Here is a 20053-nt window from a genome sequence, read left to right on the forward strand (position 1 = left end):
CTACAATAACGTCCATTTACTTTATTATTATTATTATTATTATTTAAAGTAAATTTAAGACATCAAGAGAGTTTGATATGGTAGACATCAAGAGGGTTTGATATGGTAACTAGTTATTAAAATTTAATCTCAATTGCAAGATAATTTAAAATTATATATAATTGCATATACACCAATTTTGCATAGAGCGCTTGATAGCAAGTATTTTATTTTAATAACAAGTCTAAATATGTTATTTTTTGGGTTTTTTTAATAATTATTATTAAATTCAAATGATGTAATTGTTTTTTTTGTAAGCTAATGTAGGACTTTTACTATTATATTCACACAAATTTAACTATATACAAATGCTTGGTGACCTCAAACCGCCCTGGGGGGAAACCGGGTCTATTGGTCACCACAAGTCTATAAAAGCCACTCCATATCATAAGTACAGACTCTGCAAAAACATGACTAAAGCTACTCTACCATAAACTATGCTGGTATCCTATCAGATTTAACATTTCAGATCATTTCAAATGGAGAATTGTTTCTCAAAAAAATTTATGAAAAGAACACTTGAAAAAACTAGAATACTCAGTCTACCATAGTTTCAGGCATGGTCTCCTCGTCACGCGACCCTGTGGTGATTTTCTTCAGAAGAACTTGGATTTCCTCCAGTCTACTATCCTGCATCAGAAGAGTGAGTTGAAGGTTTTTCAATTCCCTTCTTAGATTTGGGATTCCTTGAGCCATTTCTGTCATCTCCTCAGCTACCTGCTCCATAGCCTTAGCCAATAGACGTTTCACCACCCAGTAGACATGCAGAGACTGTTTATAAAGGGATAGACGACCCCTTGTATTTCCTGGGTCCGGCAGAAGGTAGACCCAGTCCTCCATTTCCGGGTCTGAATCCTCCTGCATTACATTATTTTCTAGCTCTTGAATAATTCTTCTTATGTCTCCATTGGTTCCTTCGTTAAACGCCCTCTCTGCTTCCCAGATCATCTGCTTCCTGATCTTCCTTCCTCGTTTCTGTCTGGTTGGAGATGGTGCCTTGGCCTCCTGACTCTCGTTTTTCCTTTCTCTCCCATGGCCCCTGCGTCTTCTCCCTCTGCCTGTGTTGGATAGTCCTCCCCTGGTGGTACCACGACTTCCTTGACCAGCCTCGAAAGACACCTTCTTCATGCAATCTTTCCTGCCTGGCTCCATTTCATCCTTGTTTCGATTACCTTCTTCTCCCGACTGCTCTTCCTCCAGCATGCTTGCCCTCACCTGTTTTCCTTTAGTACAAACCTGTTCTGTAATTCCCTGAGGTCTGTCTTCCTCCCAGCCCTTCTGCTCATCTGTCTCACTCTGGCTCTGATCCATAGCCATCTGGACTCTCTGCTTGTCCTTATCTTGTCTTGTCCACCTCCCTTCCTCATTTGCGTGTTCTCTATCCTTCCTTATTCTCTCAGCCATTGTCTTCTGCCCTTGCTACGATGGTTGTCAAGTACAATCTGCGAAATGATCTCTGCCTTCGTCACCTTTCTTAACCTCAGACTATATTTTTCTATGTCTTTACCTGTTCTTATAAGATTGTTGACACCTATCCATCGCTTCGTCGTCTGTGCCCCTCCATTCTTTACCCCATCCTTCTCCATTATTCTTCCATCACCTCGCCTCGGATTTCGTCCCTGCCTGCCGACTGACTCTGCATCCTGGGGTATGATTAGCTTAGGAGGTGGCTTGTGTTTCCACCTTCTGACCTCCATCATTATTTCTTCCAGCATCCTCTTTCCCACCCCGATCGGGGTCCAACTGTGGCTTTGATCATGTGTCTGTGGTCTCATTATTTTCCTGAGTGATGATTAGATTTAGAGGTTCCCATCATGTCCCTACCAAATGCGAAGGCCATATGCTATCCACTTTCCCTTCTGGTTCATTACAGCCCCAGTTGGCTAGGAAGTCCGCAGCTCTATTGCCTTCCCTCCTGACATGATTGATAATCATATAGTCTATATTGTTCATAATTCCAGCCAGGTCTTGGATTAGACCAACTATCCTCCAGCTTTTTGCTACTTGTTCCCAATCCTTCCCATTATTCAATTTTCTGAGAATCTCAATCACTAAATTTGAATTGCCTTGATTTCTAGCTTGTGTATCCATTTTTTATTGCTACTCTGATGCCTTGAAAAGCGGCCATAAGTTCTGCTTCGTTATTGGTCATTATACCTCCTCAATCTGCATAGATCCATCTGGTGTTGCCCTAACTATCTCTAAAAATCCCTCCATATCCTGCTGGCCCCGGGTTCCCCTTGGATGCCCCATCGAAATATGAAGCCTTCTCGAGGGCGTATGAACACAGTTGGACTTTGGTTCTGTATGCTCTGAGTTTTTTGTTTCTAGGGGTAAACCATGCCTTGTTCCAGATTTAGGCTAGTTAAGATTCGGTTTTCTTTTGTAGTCGTTTTCCAGTCCTCCTGGTCCCAGGATTCCGATAGGATTGTCTCCCTTATAAGATTTTGAGTGCTTTTCCATATCGACACCGGAGGATTGATTTTGTTTTGAAATACTCTTCTGTTCCTCTCTTTGTAGATAAGCCATATATTGAATCCCACAACAAGACTCCATGCTCTCCTCACCACTCAAATTATGTAATTGTTAGGATTTGCAATTTTTTATTAATTAAATTGCATTTTTAATATATAAATGAATTCAATTTCTTGCAAACACTCTAGCGTGTTGGGATTATGGAATCTCAATAATTAATGTTTATAATTCCACCAATTCTTCTAAATTTTAACTTGGTTTTCGACAAAATTGTCCAAAAATATGTGCATGGAAAAACAAAATTGAAAAGTAAAATGTTTAGCTTAGAATGAAATATGTTCCATTAAAAAAAGTTGAATAGAAAATGATGCAACTAAAAAACATGCAATTGATAGTAAAACCAACTATAATAAGTTTAGTAGAAACTATTTATTCTATTGACAAACTGTTGAGAATTCAATAGGGCAATGAATATGTTAATTCTCATAACTAGATAATTGTTTGTGTCACCTTTTTCCTATTAGCTTTGTTCATTATTATTCCAACGTGCAATACATCAAACAACTACCAAAATAGTAAGAACAATGACATAGTATATAGGCTGCAAGCCAGGGACAAAACCCCTCCTCTTGAGGGGAAGCCCTGTATATCTCTCCTTATCTTTCAGATCTTTTAAGTGACGAATACCATAACCTAGACTCAAACAAATACTCTTCAAGATCAAGTCTACCACGACCTCCTGCTGCAATATCTTCGACCTCCCAGTAGATCCAAATTCTGTTGCCCATCAACTGCTGATACTTCTCTATGAGACTTTGATCTCCCTCTAATAGCCTTGAATTGAGTCATAGGGCTAGTAAGATGCCCTAATATACATTCGCTTGCATTTCCTTCTCTTCTTCTTCCAAAATCGAACCCTAGAAGATCCAATGCATAAAACCCTAGCTTCGATCTTTCTAGAAGAATAGATTAGGCCCATAAACACTTTGACTTCTTCAACTTCCTCCTCTTTGCACTTCCTTCTTGACTTCTACTTCTTCTTCTGCTTCTTGACATAAGAGATGAGTGAGTGAGTTATCCAAATGGAGGATGAATTCTTCTTATATATGTGCTTCCTTAAGGGTGGACGTGCCTCTTCATGTAGGCCAACTTGACATCTCATTAGGCCGACTTGATCTTGGAAATATTTTGACACTTTAAAGACAAAATAAACTTTTCTTTACAATTTACAATGTACCCATAGGGTCTTTAATATATGACAATGACTCTTATACCTAGGATAAACCCTAGAATCACTCAATGGGTGCTTGACCTATATAAAATAAAAGAACTTGAGCATGAAGCCCATGCTCCAATAATAATAATAATTTCTTTTTCATTTTATATTTACAAGAATACATTTCATACTTATGAAGACCAAACCTAGTTACACATTTTTCAACACTCCCTCTTAACTAGGGAGGTATTCATAAGAGGTACATGGTCATTCTCAATCTAAAGAGATCTCATAAGAAAAGTCAGATTGGTAACCCATCTATCTAGCATCATATTAGCTAGCATCGTCACATAGAAAGGCCCTGAATAACAACTCTATCTCTCCACAAGATCATAGCACAATGTTGGCGAGACCAATGATGTATAGACACCATTATCATTGTCTCCCAAGGTACATACGCCACTCGGGTGTTCATAGAGTATGACCTCCCATTGGACTATTCTTATCTTAGGTAGTTAATCCTCAAAGAATATTGGTCCACGACTACTCTTGTCTTGAATTCCCTACCACATTCTCAAAGAGTATCGGATGCCAGATGGTTACCCAATCCTCCATTCTTTTTTCCCAAGTGAAGACAAGAATGTAGTGCCTATCTATCCCTCTCAACTAGGGAGGTAAAATCCACCAAACCAAGCTTGTCCCTTAAGTATACATGCTTCTTGTTTGGAAGTGATTTTGTCAATATGTCAGCTACTTGTTCATTAGTGGAGATATACCGTAGCTACAACACACCATTTTGTATTAGCTCTCAAATATAGTGATACTTGTTGTTGATGTGCTTTGTCTTTCCTTGAAACACTGGATTCTCAAACAAACGATCACAAAGTATCACTGCATGGTTCATCGGTCCTTCAAACAAGTCGGATAACAACTTCCTTAACCATACTGCTTCTTTGCTTACTTCATATGCTGCAACATATTCAGCCTCATCACTACTCAAAGCAACAATGCCTTGCTTTCTGCTCATCCATGAGACCATAGAGGATCCTAAACTGAAACATCCTCTCGTAGTGCTTCCTCCATCTTGTTCACTTCCTCCCTAGTCGAAATTTGTATAACCAAGCAATTGAACATTATTCCTTCTATCATATTTCAAGCATTAGTTGATGGTTCCTCGCAAATATCTTAGAATATGCTTTGCTTCTATCCAATGATCATGCTTCAGCTCCACTTGGAATTGATTGAGTACATTTACTGCAAAACATATGTCTGGTCGAGTATTCACCAAGTACATCAATGAGGCAACAAGTTGTCTTTACCTAGAATGATCCACATGGATTGATTTAGAACTCCTCAGCCTCTTCAAGTTTGTGATCATTAGAGTGGTCATAGGTTTACAATCCATCATGTTGAACTTCATTAGAATCTCGATCACATACTTTCCTTGACCCAAATAGATTTCATTTGGTCCTTTCTAGAATTCTAGTCCCAAATACTAATGCATCAGCCAAAGATCCTTCATGTCAAATTTTGCTACCAATTGCTTCTTACATTCTTCAATTCGACCTTCTACACCTGTCAGGAGAGGATCATCTACATACAGAAGAATAATTACAATTTTATTATTTTCAACCTTAATATAAAGGTTCGAGTCAACAAATTTTTTTGTGAAGCCTATTCTTTGGAGGTATGCATCCATTCTAACATACCATGCCCTTGGTGCTTGCTTGAGGCCATATAATGCTTTTTTCAATCTGCAAACATATCTCTTTCTATCTTTGACTTCAAATCCCAAGGGTTGTTCTATATAGACTTCTTCATCTATGGTTTCATTCAAAAACGCAGTCTTGACATCCATTTGGTGGATGTTCAATCCCATCGATGTTGCCAGAGAGACTAATGATCGAATTGTTGTATATCTTGTTGTTGGAGCAAATGTTTCTTCATAGTCAATGCCTTGAAGTTGAGAGGAAACCTCTTTAGCCAAAAATATTGCTTTATACTTATCTACACTTTCATCAGTTGCATGCTTGATCTTATAGATCCACTTGGAAGTAACCACAGATTTGTCTTCGGGCCTAGGTACGATCTCCCATACTCCATTCTTCATTATAGATTGATACTCTTCATTCATGGCATCCTTTCATTCTTGATGTTCTACAACCTCTTCGAAGGTGGATGGTTCCTATTCTATTAATTTTGTCATGTATGTAGCATACCCAGAGTAGTTCTTGGGTCTCTTACTTTCTCTAAATGATCCATGTAATACCCCATGACTTTATGCATCAAGTAGTGTGGATTTCAACCAATTAGGTCTTTTCCTTGTTTCTGGAATGACCACGGGTTGAACAAGTTCACTTGGCCCTTCTTCATCATGGCGTGATCCTTCTCCTTCCTTGTCAACTTCCTCCTCAAATATCGGAAGTTCTTCGTCATCAGAATCCACGGAAAGTTCTTTTGACTTCTTGAATGCTATACTCTCATCAAATATGACATCATGACTAACTTCAATGTGATATCCATCTTTCATATAGATTCTATAGGCCTTTGATGAATTACGACACCCAACAAATATACCCTTCATACCGAAAGGATCCAGCTTCTTTCTTTTGTCCTTCGGTATATGAATATACACAGGACACCCAAAGATTCAGAGATGATCTACAAATGGATTCTTCCCAGTGAACACTTCTTTCGAAGTCTTGTTATCTAGAGATCTATGAGGACATCGATTTTGAATGTAGACCGCTATCTTTGTTGCCTCTCCCCACAGAAACTTAGGTAGATCTTGATCGTGTAACATTTATTTTACACTTTCTTCAATGGATTTGTTCTTTCTTTCTGTGACTCCATTTTGTTTGGGATTGTATGGGACTATCAGCTCCCTCTTAATCCCAAACTCCTTACAGAATGCTATAATCTCTTTGGATGTGTATTCTCCTCCATTATCAAATCTCAATATCTTGATTTTTATTTATGTAAGGTTCTCCACTTCAGCGTTGAATTTTTGAAATTTTGTTAATACTTCATTCTTGGTTTTCATCAAGTAAACCTAGGTTTTTCTTGAATGATCATCTACGAATGTCACATAGTATAGATGGCCTCCAAGAGATTTTGGAGTCATAGGGCCACACACATCATAGTAAATGAGATCCAATATTTCTTTCGATTACGAAGCACTGCTTCCAAATGGTATTTTGGTATTCGTGACCAATGCACATCCCTTGCAGACACCTTCATGATCATCCTTCAAATTCGGTATTCCACCTACTATGGAACCTAAAATTGGAAGTATGTTGAAATATAGATGGCCAAACCTTCGATGCCAAAGTTCACATGGACTAATCTCAGTGTGAACTAGGGCTTGGTTTATAAGAGATATTAATCTATAAATCCTTCCTTCTCGAATACCAATAAGTTTTGCTTGATCTATGCTTGAGTCTTTTCCCCAAACAACTACTTTTCCATCAATGAAGGATGCTCTATCTCCTTTGTCTTCTAAACTTGAAATAGAAAGTAAACTTTTATGCAAACTTGGAACAAATAGAATGTTGTTGAGGTGGATGTTGCTTCCATCTTCGAGTTTTATGGAATTTGATCCAATGCCCTTCACATGATATCTCTTGTTGTCTCCAAGTTCCACAGAGTAAGCATATTTTCCTTTTGATAAGGTCTTCAATTGGCGGGAGTCGCCAGTCATGTGCCTTGATGCACCACTATCAATTACCCAGATGTATTCGTATTGGAATGTACCAGAGAGAGACAAGAAGATACCTTCATCCCTTTCTCTGAATGATACATTCTTTGTAGAGAATAAGAAACTCCATGCTTCCTTGATACCTTTCTTGAGATGGTTTGCAATTTTCTTTATGAATTTCTTCATTATTGAGGAGATCTTCATGATGCCCTTAGAGAACCAAAGCTTTGATAACATGTTGAGAATTCAATAGGGAAATGAATATGTTAATTCTCTTAACTAGATAATTGTTTGTGTTACCTTTTTCTTATTAGCTTTGTTCATTATTATTCCAACATGCAACACATCAAACAACTACCAAAACAGTAAGCACAGTGACACAGTATATAGGCTGCAGGCCATGGCCAAAACCCTCCTCTTGAGGGGAATACCCGTAAATCTCTTCTTATGTTTCAGATCTTTCAATTGAAGAATACCATGACATAGACTCAGACAAATACTCTTCAAGATCAAATCTACCATGACCTACTATTGCAATATCGACCTCCTAGTAGATCCGAAATTATGTTTCCCAACAACTGTTGCAAGTTACAGTTGTTGCTTCTCTAAGAAACTTCGATCTCCCTCTAATAGCCTTTCTCTTGACTTCGCTTGCCTTTCCTTGATTCCTAGGGCTAATAAGATGCCCTAAGAGACCTTTGCTTGCCTTTCCTTCTCTTCTGCTTCCAAAATCAAACCCCAGGAGATCCAACACAGAAAACCCTAACTTCAATCTTTCCAGAAGAATAGATAAGGCCCAAAAACACTTTGATTTCTTTGACTTCCTCTTCTTCACACTTCCTTCTTGATTTCTTCTTCTTCTTTTTCGCATAAGAGATGAGTGAGTTAGTTATCCAAATGGAGGACGAGTTCTTCTTATATATAAGCTTCCTCAAGGGTGTACGTGGCTTTTCATGTAGGCCGACTTGATAGCTCATTAAGCCGACTTGATCTTAGAGGTATTTTGACACTTTAAAGACAAAATATTTTTTTCTTTACAATTTACAATGCCCCCATAGGGTCTTCAATATATGATAATGACTCGTATACCTAGGACAAACCCTAGAAGTACTCAATGGGTGCTTGACCTATATAAAATAAAAGAACTTGAGCATGAAACCCATGCTCCAATAATAATAATAATTTCTTTTTCATTTTATATTTACAAGAATGCATTCCATACTTATGAAGATCAAACCTAGTTACACATTTTTCAATACAAACAAATAAAAATTAATTGAAAATGACATGAACAAAAAAACATATAATTGATAGTAAAACCACTAGTAGAAAGCATTTATTCTTTAATAATAGGAGGTATTTATTCTAACAACAAACAAAATAATTTGAATTTTTAATTAAAAATGATGCAAACAAAAAACATACCAGTCATAGCAAACCAATGATACCATATTTAGTATAAGGCATTTATACTAGGAGGCATTTATTCTAATAACAGACATCTTTTCCATTATAGGAATCTAGTAATAAATAGAAGCAATTTTTTTTTATTAGTCTAAAATTTTGATAATTTTTAAGGATAGGAATAGATTTTATAAAAAAATAAAAATTGCTCCACAAACCATTTTTAATTTACATCAAATTTTGTCATATTTTTATGTAAGAAAAGAAATTTATCATTTTATTATAAGATTATATTACTCTCAATTGATATTGATATTGAACTTTTTTTTGTTTTTGTTTTTGTAAGTTGGGATTTTTCCATTAATAAAGGGGTGTTACATAGTTAGATTTCCAAAATTTATCAACCTCACTCTAACCAGTTTGGTTGGCTGATATGTTAACTAGTAAAATTTTTACATCCAACCACATAGATTGCATAATCCATCATACCATACATCCAGAGATCCAAATAAACACCATAAACACATCAAAAGGATAGACATTTACAATTTTGAAGATGTCACAGGAACAGGATTTTCTGGCCTAATGAACGGAGGTGTTGGGAACTTGAGTTCACACTTAATGTGATTTTCCATATGCTTTTAGACGATCTAGGTTGTCCTGCATTCTCCATTGATTCCTCTGAAGTTCATTAAGGAATGTGATTATCTCATTTCTATCATCATATTTCTCTCTTAGAACTTGCCCCCAGTAGCTTTTCAGTTGCCAATGAAGGTTAACGATTTCTCCTACCCCTGGTGTGCCCACGGTCCAAGAGCCAATGAGAAACTTCTTCCAAAACCTCAGAATGTGACATTGTTTATCTTTCCCTGTGGGCATTTCTCTCGAGCCTTTGAATATTCGCCTATGTGCATGGGAGGATTTCGGCCTAGTACACAATTGTCGCCTCTTGAGCAAGAGCCTCAGAGCGAGTCCTACTAGACTAGCCACACTTCCCAACACCTCGACAGTGATGGCCTCGTTGTCGAGTCATGATAAAACAAAAAATCCACAACACTTTGTAAACCTCGAGAAGGCCACAAACATGCTTCCCTAAAGACCAAAGACATTTACACTTCAAGAATACAAACTAAAGTTTCCTACAATCATAGGGGTCAAGATTCTCCCACTTCTTCAAAACCACATACCAGATACCTCACTTGAAACCCCTACAGGAAAATTAAAAAAATACCGGCATAGAACCAACACACCAAAGCCACTGCCATGAAAGAAAGGTGCACAAGAGGTGAAGGCGATGGAAAATCATCCCATAGAAAAACACAGAATTCAAGAGGGGAGAAGTTTGATTGAGTCAGCAAGGTACCCATTAACTGAACTAGAAAAGGGATAATAAGACCCAAAAATACCAGGCAACTCATAGAAACTAGATGACCATACATACAAAGCCAGAGCCATAGGGTTACCTCAGTATGCAAGTTGGAACAAAAGAGAAAGCCAAACCCCAGACTAGCTCCAAAATACTGAGCCACAGTGACCCTTTGACTATTAAAGGCCAGCTTCTCACCAACTTCCGTTTTAAGATTGGTGTCCACCGAGCAATGACCAAATACAAGTGCACCTTGAGACAAAAAGCTTTCGCCTTTGTGAGGAAGCACATAGAAAACCTTTAGAAACCCTTTTATGTTCCAAGCTTTCCTTTGCAAATTCCCTCAAAACCAAGCTAATGCCTTTAGCCAAACCATAACTCAAACTCACAGTGATACCGAAGAGGCTCCCATGTGACCCATGCTTGCCTTGTTCCACATACATTCTTGAATAAACCATTTGAAGGATCTAGAAATTGCAGGCTAATAGCATGAGTCATAATGACAAGAATCATCCTTCGCACATATAAAGCATGGGGGCAGGTCACGCCACCCCTTAATGATCTCGTGAATTGGTCAAGTAGCAACCACCCCAATCCCCTCACTCATGTGATGGTCCTCTACCGCATCCGGGAATATTGAACTTTTATTTATATATTAAAAAATTATCATTATATCATAAGATTATACTATTCTTATATTTATTTTTCTAAAATTTATAATATATTTATGTTTTAAATTTAAAATTAGATAGAATAAAAAAAATTTATATAAAATACAATTAAATTCATGTTTTGAGTTTTACTTGTTATATTAATGATTTTAAATAATAATAATAATAGTATCCATTTTTAAGGTCACAGCCAAGCCAAACACCAAATTGGTGTATGAGACTCCCTTGTTTGTGGGACAAGGGACCCACCACCGTGCAACAATTTGAATGCTAAGTCTACGAAAGCATACATACTCTACTCCCCTCTGGTTTTGAACCTGTGACCTCTTAGGAGGAAACACATAATAACATAAAGAAAAGTTATAATAATAAAAAAACATTAATAAAAAAAAAATACTATAAAATTCATTACATTAATGTTTTCTTATAATGATTTTAAAAATTATGATAAATAAAAGCTAAAAAACTTATTAAATTCAAATTCATGGTTGGCATCATGGTTTATCATTATTATAAACGTTTAGATGTAAAAAAAAATAAAAAAATTAAATGTGATTATCCACAAGTGATAATCCGAGCAAATCCACCCAAAATTTTCTACTCGGCCTAACTATAAGGGCGTAAAAAACATTACTTAGCAACTCTAACTCAACCAACTAACTATCCCTCAAAACTAATCACATATAAACTTTTATTATAAATATCTATTCAATTTTATAAATAATTTAACAAAATTCTATTTTTAATTTTTAAAATCAACCATTTAACATAAGGAGGAAAATGCATACTCAGAAATCAACACGTTGTTGTGCCATTACAATGATAAATAAAAATAACACTAGTTATTGAATTATTTAAAATATTATTATCTTAAAATAAATATTTTGATTAACCAATTCCCATGAAATGAAAAATTATAGTTATTTATTTCCATTATGCATCAGCAATATTATTTTATTTCATAGTTTAAATGTTCTATATTTAAAAAATTGTTAAAATTATTTATTTAATCTATAAATTCTACGTAATTAAATATTTCATAATTTTTTATAATATTAAATTAATTTATATATTCTAAAGTAATTCATTAAAAAAAACAACTAACAAAAATTATTTTACAAAAAACTATTTTTAGTTTTCAAAGTTGAATTTTTTAGAATATTGAATTAATTTATATATTCTAAAATAATTTATTAAAAAAAACATCTAACAAAAAATATTTTACAAAATTTTATTTTCAGCATTTAAAGTTAACCAACATTATTTTACAAAAAATTATTTTTAGTTTTTAAAGTTGAATTTTTTATAATATTGAATTAATTTATATATTCTAAAATAATTTATTAAAAAGAGCATCTCACAAAAAATATTTTACAATTTTTTTTAGTTTTTAAAGTTAACCAACATGAGGAGAAAAAAAATGCATGCTTAGCAAATTTTTACAATTTTTTTTAGTTTTTAAAGTTAACTAACATGAGGAGAAAAAAATGCATGCTTAGCAAATTTTTGGCTACCTGTTTAGAATTTTAGGAAAAATATTATTTAAATTAATTTATTAAAATCAAATATTATTAAAAATTTAAACTAACAAGAATAAAAAAAAAATCAAAATCAAATTATTATTTTTATTTATTAAATGATCTTATCTCCATTAAGATCTTCACTCATTTTTCAAATTATTATTTTGAAAAATAATATTTAAGTTAATTTATTAAAATCAAACATTATTAAAAATTAAACTAACAACAATCAAAAAATCAAAATATAATTATTATTTTTATTAATTAAATGATCGAACAAATTATTATTTTGAAGTATAATATTTAAATTACTTTATTAAAATAAAATATTATTAAAAAATTAAACTAACAAAAATAAAAAAAAATCAAAATCAAATTATTATTTTTATTTATTAAATGATCTTGTTGTTTCCATTTAGGGTGTTGACTTCTTTAATAGAATATTTTAATAATATTTGATTTTAATAAATTAATTTAAATATTATTTTTTTAAAACTAGCCATTTAATATAGTTGTTACTTGTTAATATTTGTTTTTAATAAATTAATATCATAATTTAAATTTAATTTTTCAAAAACTATTTGTTTAATATAGTTACTTAATAATATTTGTATTTGTGTTTAATATAGATGTTAATTAATATTATAATTTAAATATTATTGTTGAAATATAACAGTTATGTGATTTCGTGATTTCTATTTAAAAACTTTTCTTAATTCATTATAGATCACAAAAACCTAAATTCAAGAATAACAATAATTATTGAATTAATTAAAATATTATTATACTAAAATAAATATTTTGATTAACTTTATCATCATAAAATAAAAATTATTTATTTTCATGTACAAATAATATTATTTTTATTTCCTAATTTAATCATTAAAAAAAAAGAAGTTAAAATAATACTCTATAAATTCTACATAACTAGATATTCCAAAAATCATTCATAATTACTTTTATACATTCAAGAATAAATAAATTAAAAAAACATCATCTAATAAGAAACTTCAAAATATAGAATAATAAAAAAACATAAAATAATCCTAGAGTAATTGAAAAAACGTCTTGTTCAATAGCCATCATGGGCGAATGATTAAAAACGTCTTATTCAAGAGCCATCATGGGCGAATAATTAAAAAACGTCTTCTTCAGTACCCATCATGGGCGAATAATTAAAAAACGTCTTCTTCAGTACCCATCATGGGCTTCCATTTAACATTGTTGACCCGCCCCCCACTTACAACTAAATCTTATCGTGAAAATTTAATTATCAAGCCGATAGGCTTTTCTTTTAATCTGTTTACCTACGATTTTCGTCCATCTTTCTTGTTTAAGCTGACATCTGTTCACCACATGACCTTAACTTTTACATTGACAGTGGGCCTCACATACTGCGCTTCGGTTTAAGGACGGTTTTGAACTGCCAACGATCTGAATTTATGCTCATTCACGTGCCCAAAATCCACGCATAAATATAAAGAAGCTAACAACCTATACAATGAATTGATATTTTATCATTTTAATTCATAATGACGTTCATATTGAAATTTGAGATGACGAATTTTGAAGAAGCAGAGTGAAGATGCTGGTAGAATCTGTGAACTCGAGTGTGATAAAGTTTGTGTGATAAAAAGTTGTAGTTGGTAGGGGTTACTTATCAAGTTTATGATTTCAATAAATTGTTATCTGATTTTAAAAAATTCGACCAGAAAAACTTCATTATTTTTAATGTTTTATTATTTTTTGTGGAAGATTATTATAGCAATTATTTGGTTATTGTTTTTGCATTAGTTATTTTTTTATTTATAATAAATATTTATCAATTTGCTTAATATTAATAATTTTACATTATTATATTTGGATTATAAATATTTATTTATTTACTTAATGTATAATATTAAACGATCATAGACTTCCTAAGCTAGCTTTAAATTCTAGCCAAAACCACCTAAAGCTCAATCGAGGGTGGCATAAAGACACAAGGGCCTGGTTAAACTATTGGGAGATCAACGAAAATGATGCATTGCAAAACATAAATAACATTAAAGATATTGTTACTTTTAAGTTCAAAGAAAAAATGTGGTGTGAGAAAGACTTAGCGGCTAAAAGAAAATTAAGCTATTATAAGAAGGTCATCAACCCCACCTTAGAAGATCAAAAGTATCTCTCTATTTTAATTAGCTTAAAGAAGAAAATTAATATAGCAAAGATTAGAACGAATTCTCATGAGCTCCATAGTGAAACAGGTAGTTGGGCAGTTCCTAAAACGCCATGGACGGAAAAGATTGCCATATATGTAAGAATAGGAACATCGAGGATGAAAACCACTTCCTCTTAGAGTGCCCCGCGTATAACCACATTAGATCTCAGTTTCACAATCTTTGTTACAATACTGACCTTCCTAGCCTTTTACAATGTCAAAATTATAGTGAGCTCGGGAGGCTTCTCTCCAAGTTTTTTGAGCATAGGAATAAAATCTTAAATCAAAATAGATAATTTGTTTCTTTAGGTCCGATAGACCATTATTTGGTCTCAACCATCATCATCATCATCATCATCATTAAATAAATAATTTTATATTTAACATTATTACTCTACACGTAAGGGGGAAATTGCTGACAAGGCACATCAATTTGAACGAGCTCAACTACAAGTTGCTAAGAAGAAATATGATATCATTGGTTCGGGTTTTTGTGAATATTTTCAACCAGCAATGATACATCCATACTATTTATTCTTGAAGACTGATTGATTTTTTCATCTTGTCCTGAGGATGAACCACATTGGTTGGTTCAAAAGATCCACGAAATCCTAATGATGTGATTAATCCGAAAGACATTTATTTACATAATCGATCACAAAAGTTTTAGATCTAACAAAATAATTTTAAGTTTTTTCTATATTAAAATTTTATGTTTTTATCATTTTATTGGTTGAGAGATTTGGCCTTTATCAGTAATGTCGCATTTTCTTTAATTAATCAATTTAATTTAAATGAAAAAGAACATATCTATATAATATTTTACATTATTCTAATAATTCTGGATAATTCTAAAAGTTGTATTAAAAAATATTAACATATATTAACATAATTATTAATAATTTTGAGTTTATTTAATGATTTATTTTCAAATAATTAATTGACTTAATTTGATTTACAAAGTAACAATTCCATCTATTATATTATTGTATGGTTCTCTTGTCTAGCCATCAAAATGAAATTAAAATTTGAAAAATATAAATAATAATTTTCTTTTAATATTTTCAATTTGTGGTGGGATAATGGATTCCACTCTTTTTTCCTTCTTGATAAAATCAATCATTTCATCACTACCTCATGTATTTTAAGTCATTATTCCTAAATATTGTTTCTTTATTCATACATGATTTTTAAATAGGTATAGTGATTTTTAATTCTTAAACTCAAGCAAGAAAGTCATTCAAAATTAAAATCTTTAAAAATATTTGATACTTAGTAAATAATATATTTTCCATTAGTTAATTCCTACAATAGTTTAAATCTTTGCATAAGGAAAAAAACAACAATAAGAAGCAAATAAATGAGCCATGGCTTAGGATGTCAGAGTAGGGAAGCGAACTTGAAGGACAAGCCATGAGGGGCACTAATATTGGTGAAGGGTTTACTCACATGTTTTTATGGCAGAATATAATTGCCTAAAAATTGTTAGAAAAATGTTTGTAATGAGATATTCTCTTTTTACATTTGATTTTAATTAAATTGTAAAAATTATCATTATAATATTAATTATATTTCTAATGAATTAAATGTTTTTCAAAACCCAACTCCAATAGAAAAAAAAAAAAAACACTTTTTGATTTGTGGTAAGAATCTTTCAAAAGTATTTAATTTGGATTTTAAAAATGGGTTACCGGCCATATTTTTTTGGTTGAATACTAAAAATAATTTTTTTGCTTTTTGTTTTTGGGTCATGATTTCCAAATGATACCCATCAATGTTGTCTATCCATAATTGTAAAGAATAGAGTGTCTTTGCTTATGAGTGGAAATATGTTCTACTTGCCTTTGAAGTGACAAATTATTTGTTAATAGTTTAAAAATTAGGTGAATACCATACTAAGAGTTTATACAAAAGCTCCATGCATTTGCTGGTCCATCAAATGATGTAGAATTATAAAAGTTTTTACAGTATAAGAACCATCTTTTAAATAATTGTCACATCTTATATTGTAGGTGACAAGAAGATCTCATTTCTCATTGCTAAGAAAAGTGTGCATGTGGCACCATGGCTTATTTGATATATATAGAAAAATTATAAGACTTTCATCATCTTAATCTTTCGATTATTATTTTAATTGAAAAAACCTAAATCTAATACAATAATTATTATTTCAAATCAAAATACAACTTTTTCAATTCAACAATTCCCATTTAACAATCTTATCTCCCTCTCTTTACACCTTTTCGAACCATTACTAACTAAAAATCTTTACACCTTTTCGAACCATTACTAACTAAAAATCTTTAAAAATGAAACGAAAATTAACCAAAGCTTAGATAGTGTTTTATCCGCTGAAACTACTAAAAATATTAAGATTTTAGTCTTTAATAAGATTTTTTTCTTCAATGTAAACTTAAATGGGTCTGGAAAAGGTGTTATCACCCTCCCTTGACTTTAAATCCCGCTTCTACCTGTTACGAAAAGAGCCTCACTTCTCTACGTGTGTTAGAGGCTTTAGAAAGAGTGGAATAATTTATACTAAGTGATCATTTATAGAAGTGGAATTTAAATCCCACTTCTACCTCTTTAGACTACCTGATCAGATTCCTATGAAAAGTCAGCGCGCGGGAGTCAAAAAGCTATAAAGGCCAGGAGAGGGCCCGCCAGCACGTAGCGTGAGCCACCTGGCCAAATTCACGATTCCCATGAAAGCTGGCGCGCGGGGGTCAAAAAGCTATAAAGGCCACCTGAGGGCCCGCTAGAGTAAGCCGGATGTTTAGCTGGCCAAATGAACCATCAATGCCATTGACGAAATGTTGTATTCAGGGATGGAATTTGACGGGCATTTCGCTTGTTGCTTGACTAAATGTTGTATTCAGGGATGGAATTTGACGGGCATTTCGCTTGTCATAAGGCTTTTTGAACGTATTTGACGGCTGGAATTTGTCCATGCCCGTTTTGAGGGACGTGCCCTGAAGAATAAAAAACGTATTTTTGACGTTTGGAACTTTTTCCAAAACGTTCTTAAGTCCAGGGTTAGAATTAGCAAAACGTATTTTTGACGTTTGGAACTTTTTCCAAAACGTTCTTAAGCCCAGGTTAGAATTTTTGGCTATTATTGGCTATTCGAATGATGTCGGCGGGTAATTGCACATGCAGAGCGTCAGAAACTTTTAAAAATAAAATAAAATAACGTTTATAATGATTTAAAATTTTACGACTTAATATTTAAGTCAGAAAGGTTATCGACATATGTAAATAAGTTATGTTGAAATAGACAGCTAGGCATTATAAATCACAGTGACAACCAATGGCATCGTAACAACCAATCTGAAAAGATCAGAGGAAAATTGCCTTTTCCTATGTACTCGCTAAGCACGACCAAGATGATGTTTTAACCTACCTTGTATAGACTCTCAGCTGCAGCGTGAAACTCTTGGCTGCATGAGGCAAGTAACTCATTGAATTGTGAATCTTGCCCAAATGTTGGAATCTTTCCCTGGACGATTTCGGGGATCTTGCATGCAATTTCCAAGTTCCCAAACCCAACGCATTGCGCATTGCCCATTCCTGTTTTCTTTGTACAATCGAGTTCATGATTCACACTCTCTCTCAACGCATTGCCCATTCAAACTTACGCCTGTTCCCCAGGCTCCAGCTCAAGATTGGCTCCAAGGCCCATTCAAACTTACGCCTGTTCCCCAGGCTCCAGCTCAAGATTGGCTCCAAGGCCCATTCAAACTTACGCCCGTCGCCCAGCTCAAGATTGGCTCCAAGGAAACTGGGAGGAAATTACAAATTGGTGCTTCAGGTTAGTGATTGATTTTTTATTTTTCAAACACTGTGGGTTTACCCTCTAATTGTTGCTAGCTTTTAATTTTTTATTTCATAAATTTCACAATAGATTTGGATATGTGTAATTACTCACCGCTCTTTAAACATGGGTTTATCATTATGGAGAATATGGTTTCTTGGAGATTTAAATTCTTTTATGAAATGATTGTCGATTGTTTCACTGTCTACAAGTCTCTCCCAAAATTTACTTAATACACATTATTAATTTACTTTTTTTTTCCGAAGAAAAAGCGAACTTTTATTGAAGAAATAAAAAATTACTTTGCATATGCTTCAGCATCTCTGTTTGGACTGTAAGACTGCTTTTGCTATCCAACAAAAACGTCCTACCTTCAACAAAAAAACCAGCTGTTCTTTGAATGAACTGCTGTAGACTGTTTTTTCCTTCTAATCTGTTCAGCGATAAACCGTGACATCCCTTTCAAAAAAGGGCAACAGAACCATCATAAAAGACGGGTCCATCAAAGACATAAGCTTGGATCTGCTCCCTTGTATTGCTAAGCTTGTAAAAATAATCCATTGCTTTCTGTAAAATAGCATGGTATTGCACAAATGCAATTACAATCACAAATACATCATCCTACGACAGTTGATGCAAAAATCATTTTAAGTAAAAATAAAAGAAAGATATTAGCTTCACTCTAGACACTGAAAATGTCTTCTGTGCCTAGTACCTATGAATCACGATCTTTGCATTTTAAGGTATAGTAGTTGTTCACATCATGCAGGTAAGTTAACAATGTGATGCAGCTCCGCCTCCAAGTATTTAGTATCTTGCATGCAAGGTAAGAATGTGATACAGCTCCAAGCATTTACTATTTTAGCTGTATAATAAGCCTATCACGGAGATATAAATGATTTCAGGCATGGATTGAAGAAATGGCCGGCGGCCGCTTATGTGAAATCTATTGATTCCAAGCATGTGTTGGAGATAGAAATGGCCGCTTATTGCTAAGCTTGTATAAATATCGATTTCGCCTCCGTACATATTTATACGGTTGGCTGGTACGTAATTAATAACTTCTTCGATCACCAGTTTGGAAATCAAAATTTAGATGCCCAGGTTGCAATTGAAAATAATTCCTTCATAAGTGCAGCCTTTTCAAAATTTCGATTTTTTCCATGAAAATCATATAAAGCATAAGATAAAGAATAGAATCATGACAATAAATTAAATAAAGATGTAAATTATTCTAACAGCTATATTGAAACAATTACATTTGTCTAAATTTAAAATCGAATAAAAAAATATTTATATGGTAATACAATTAATCAAATAAGATATATTTAATATATTATTTTAATAAATAATTATGTTTGACATAGGAAAAAACTAATAATAAGATATAATAAAAATAAATATATTTAAAATATTATTCTAATATACCAATTACATTTGACTTAGATTTAAGGGTTAATTTATTATGAGAACATCATTCTTGAAAGGCAAAATTTTTAATATAACGTTTCTTGACGGGAAGCATAAAGACCCAAAACGTAAAAAAAAAAAAAAAATGTATGACGGGTAAAGAAAAATCTAAATTCCAACCCTGGTTGTATTGTTGAGCTGTTGGTGTACGTGGACTCGCCCAATCTCCAACATCTAT

The sequence above is a fragment of the Pinus tabuliformis genome, chromosome 1_1, assembly GCF_031772625.1.
Source record: "Pinus tabuliformis cultivar Carrire ecotype Pingquan chromosome 1_1, CPIR1, whole genome shotgun sequence".
Taxonomy (NCBI): Eukaryota; Viridiplantae; Streptophyta; class Pinopsida; order Pinales; family Pinaceae; genus Pinus; species Pinus tabuliformis.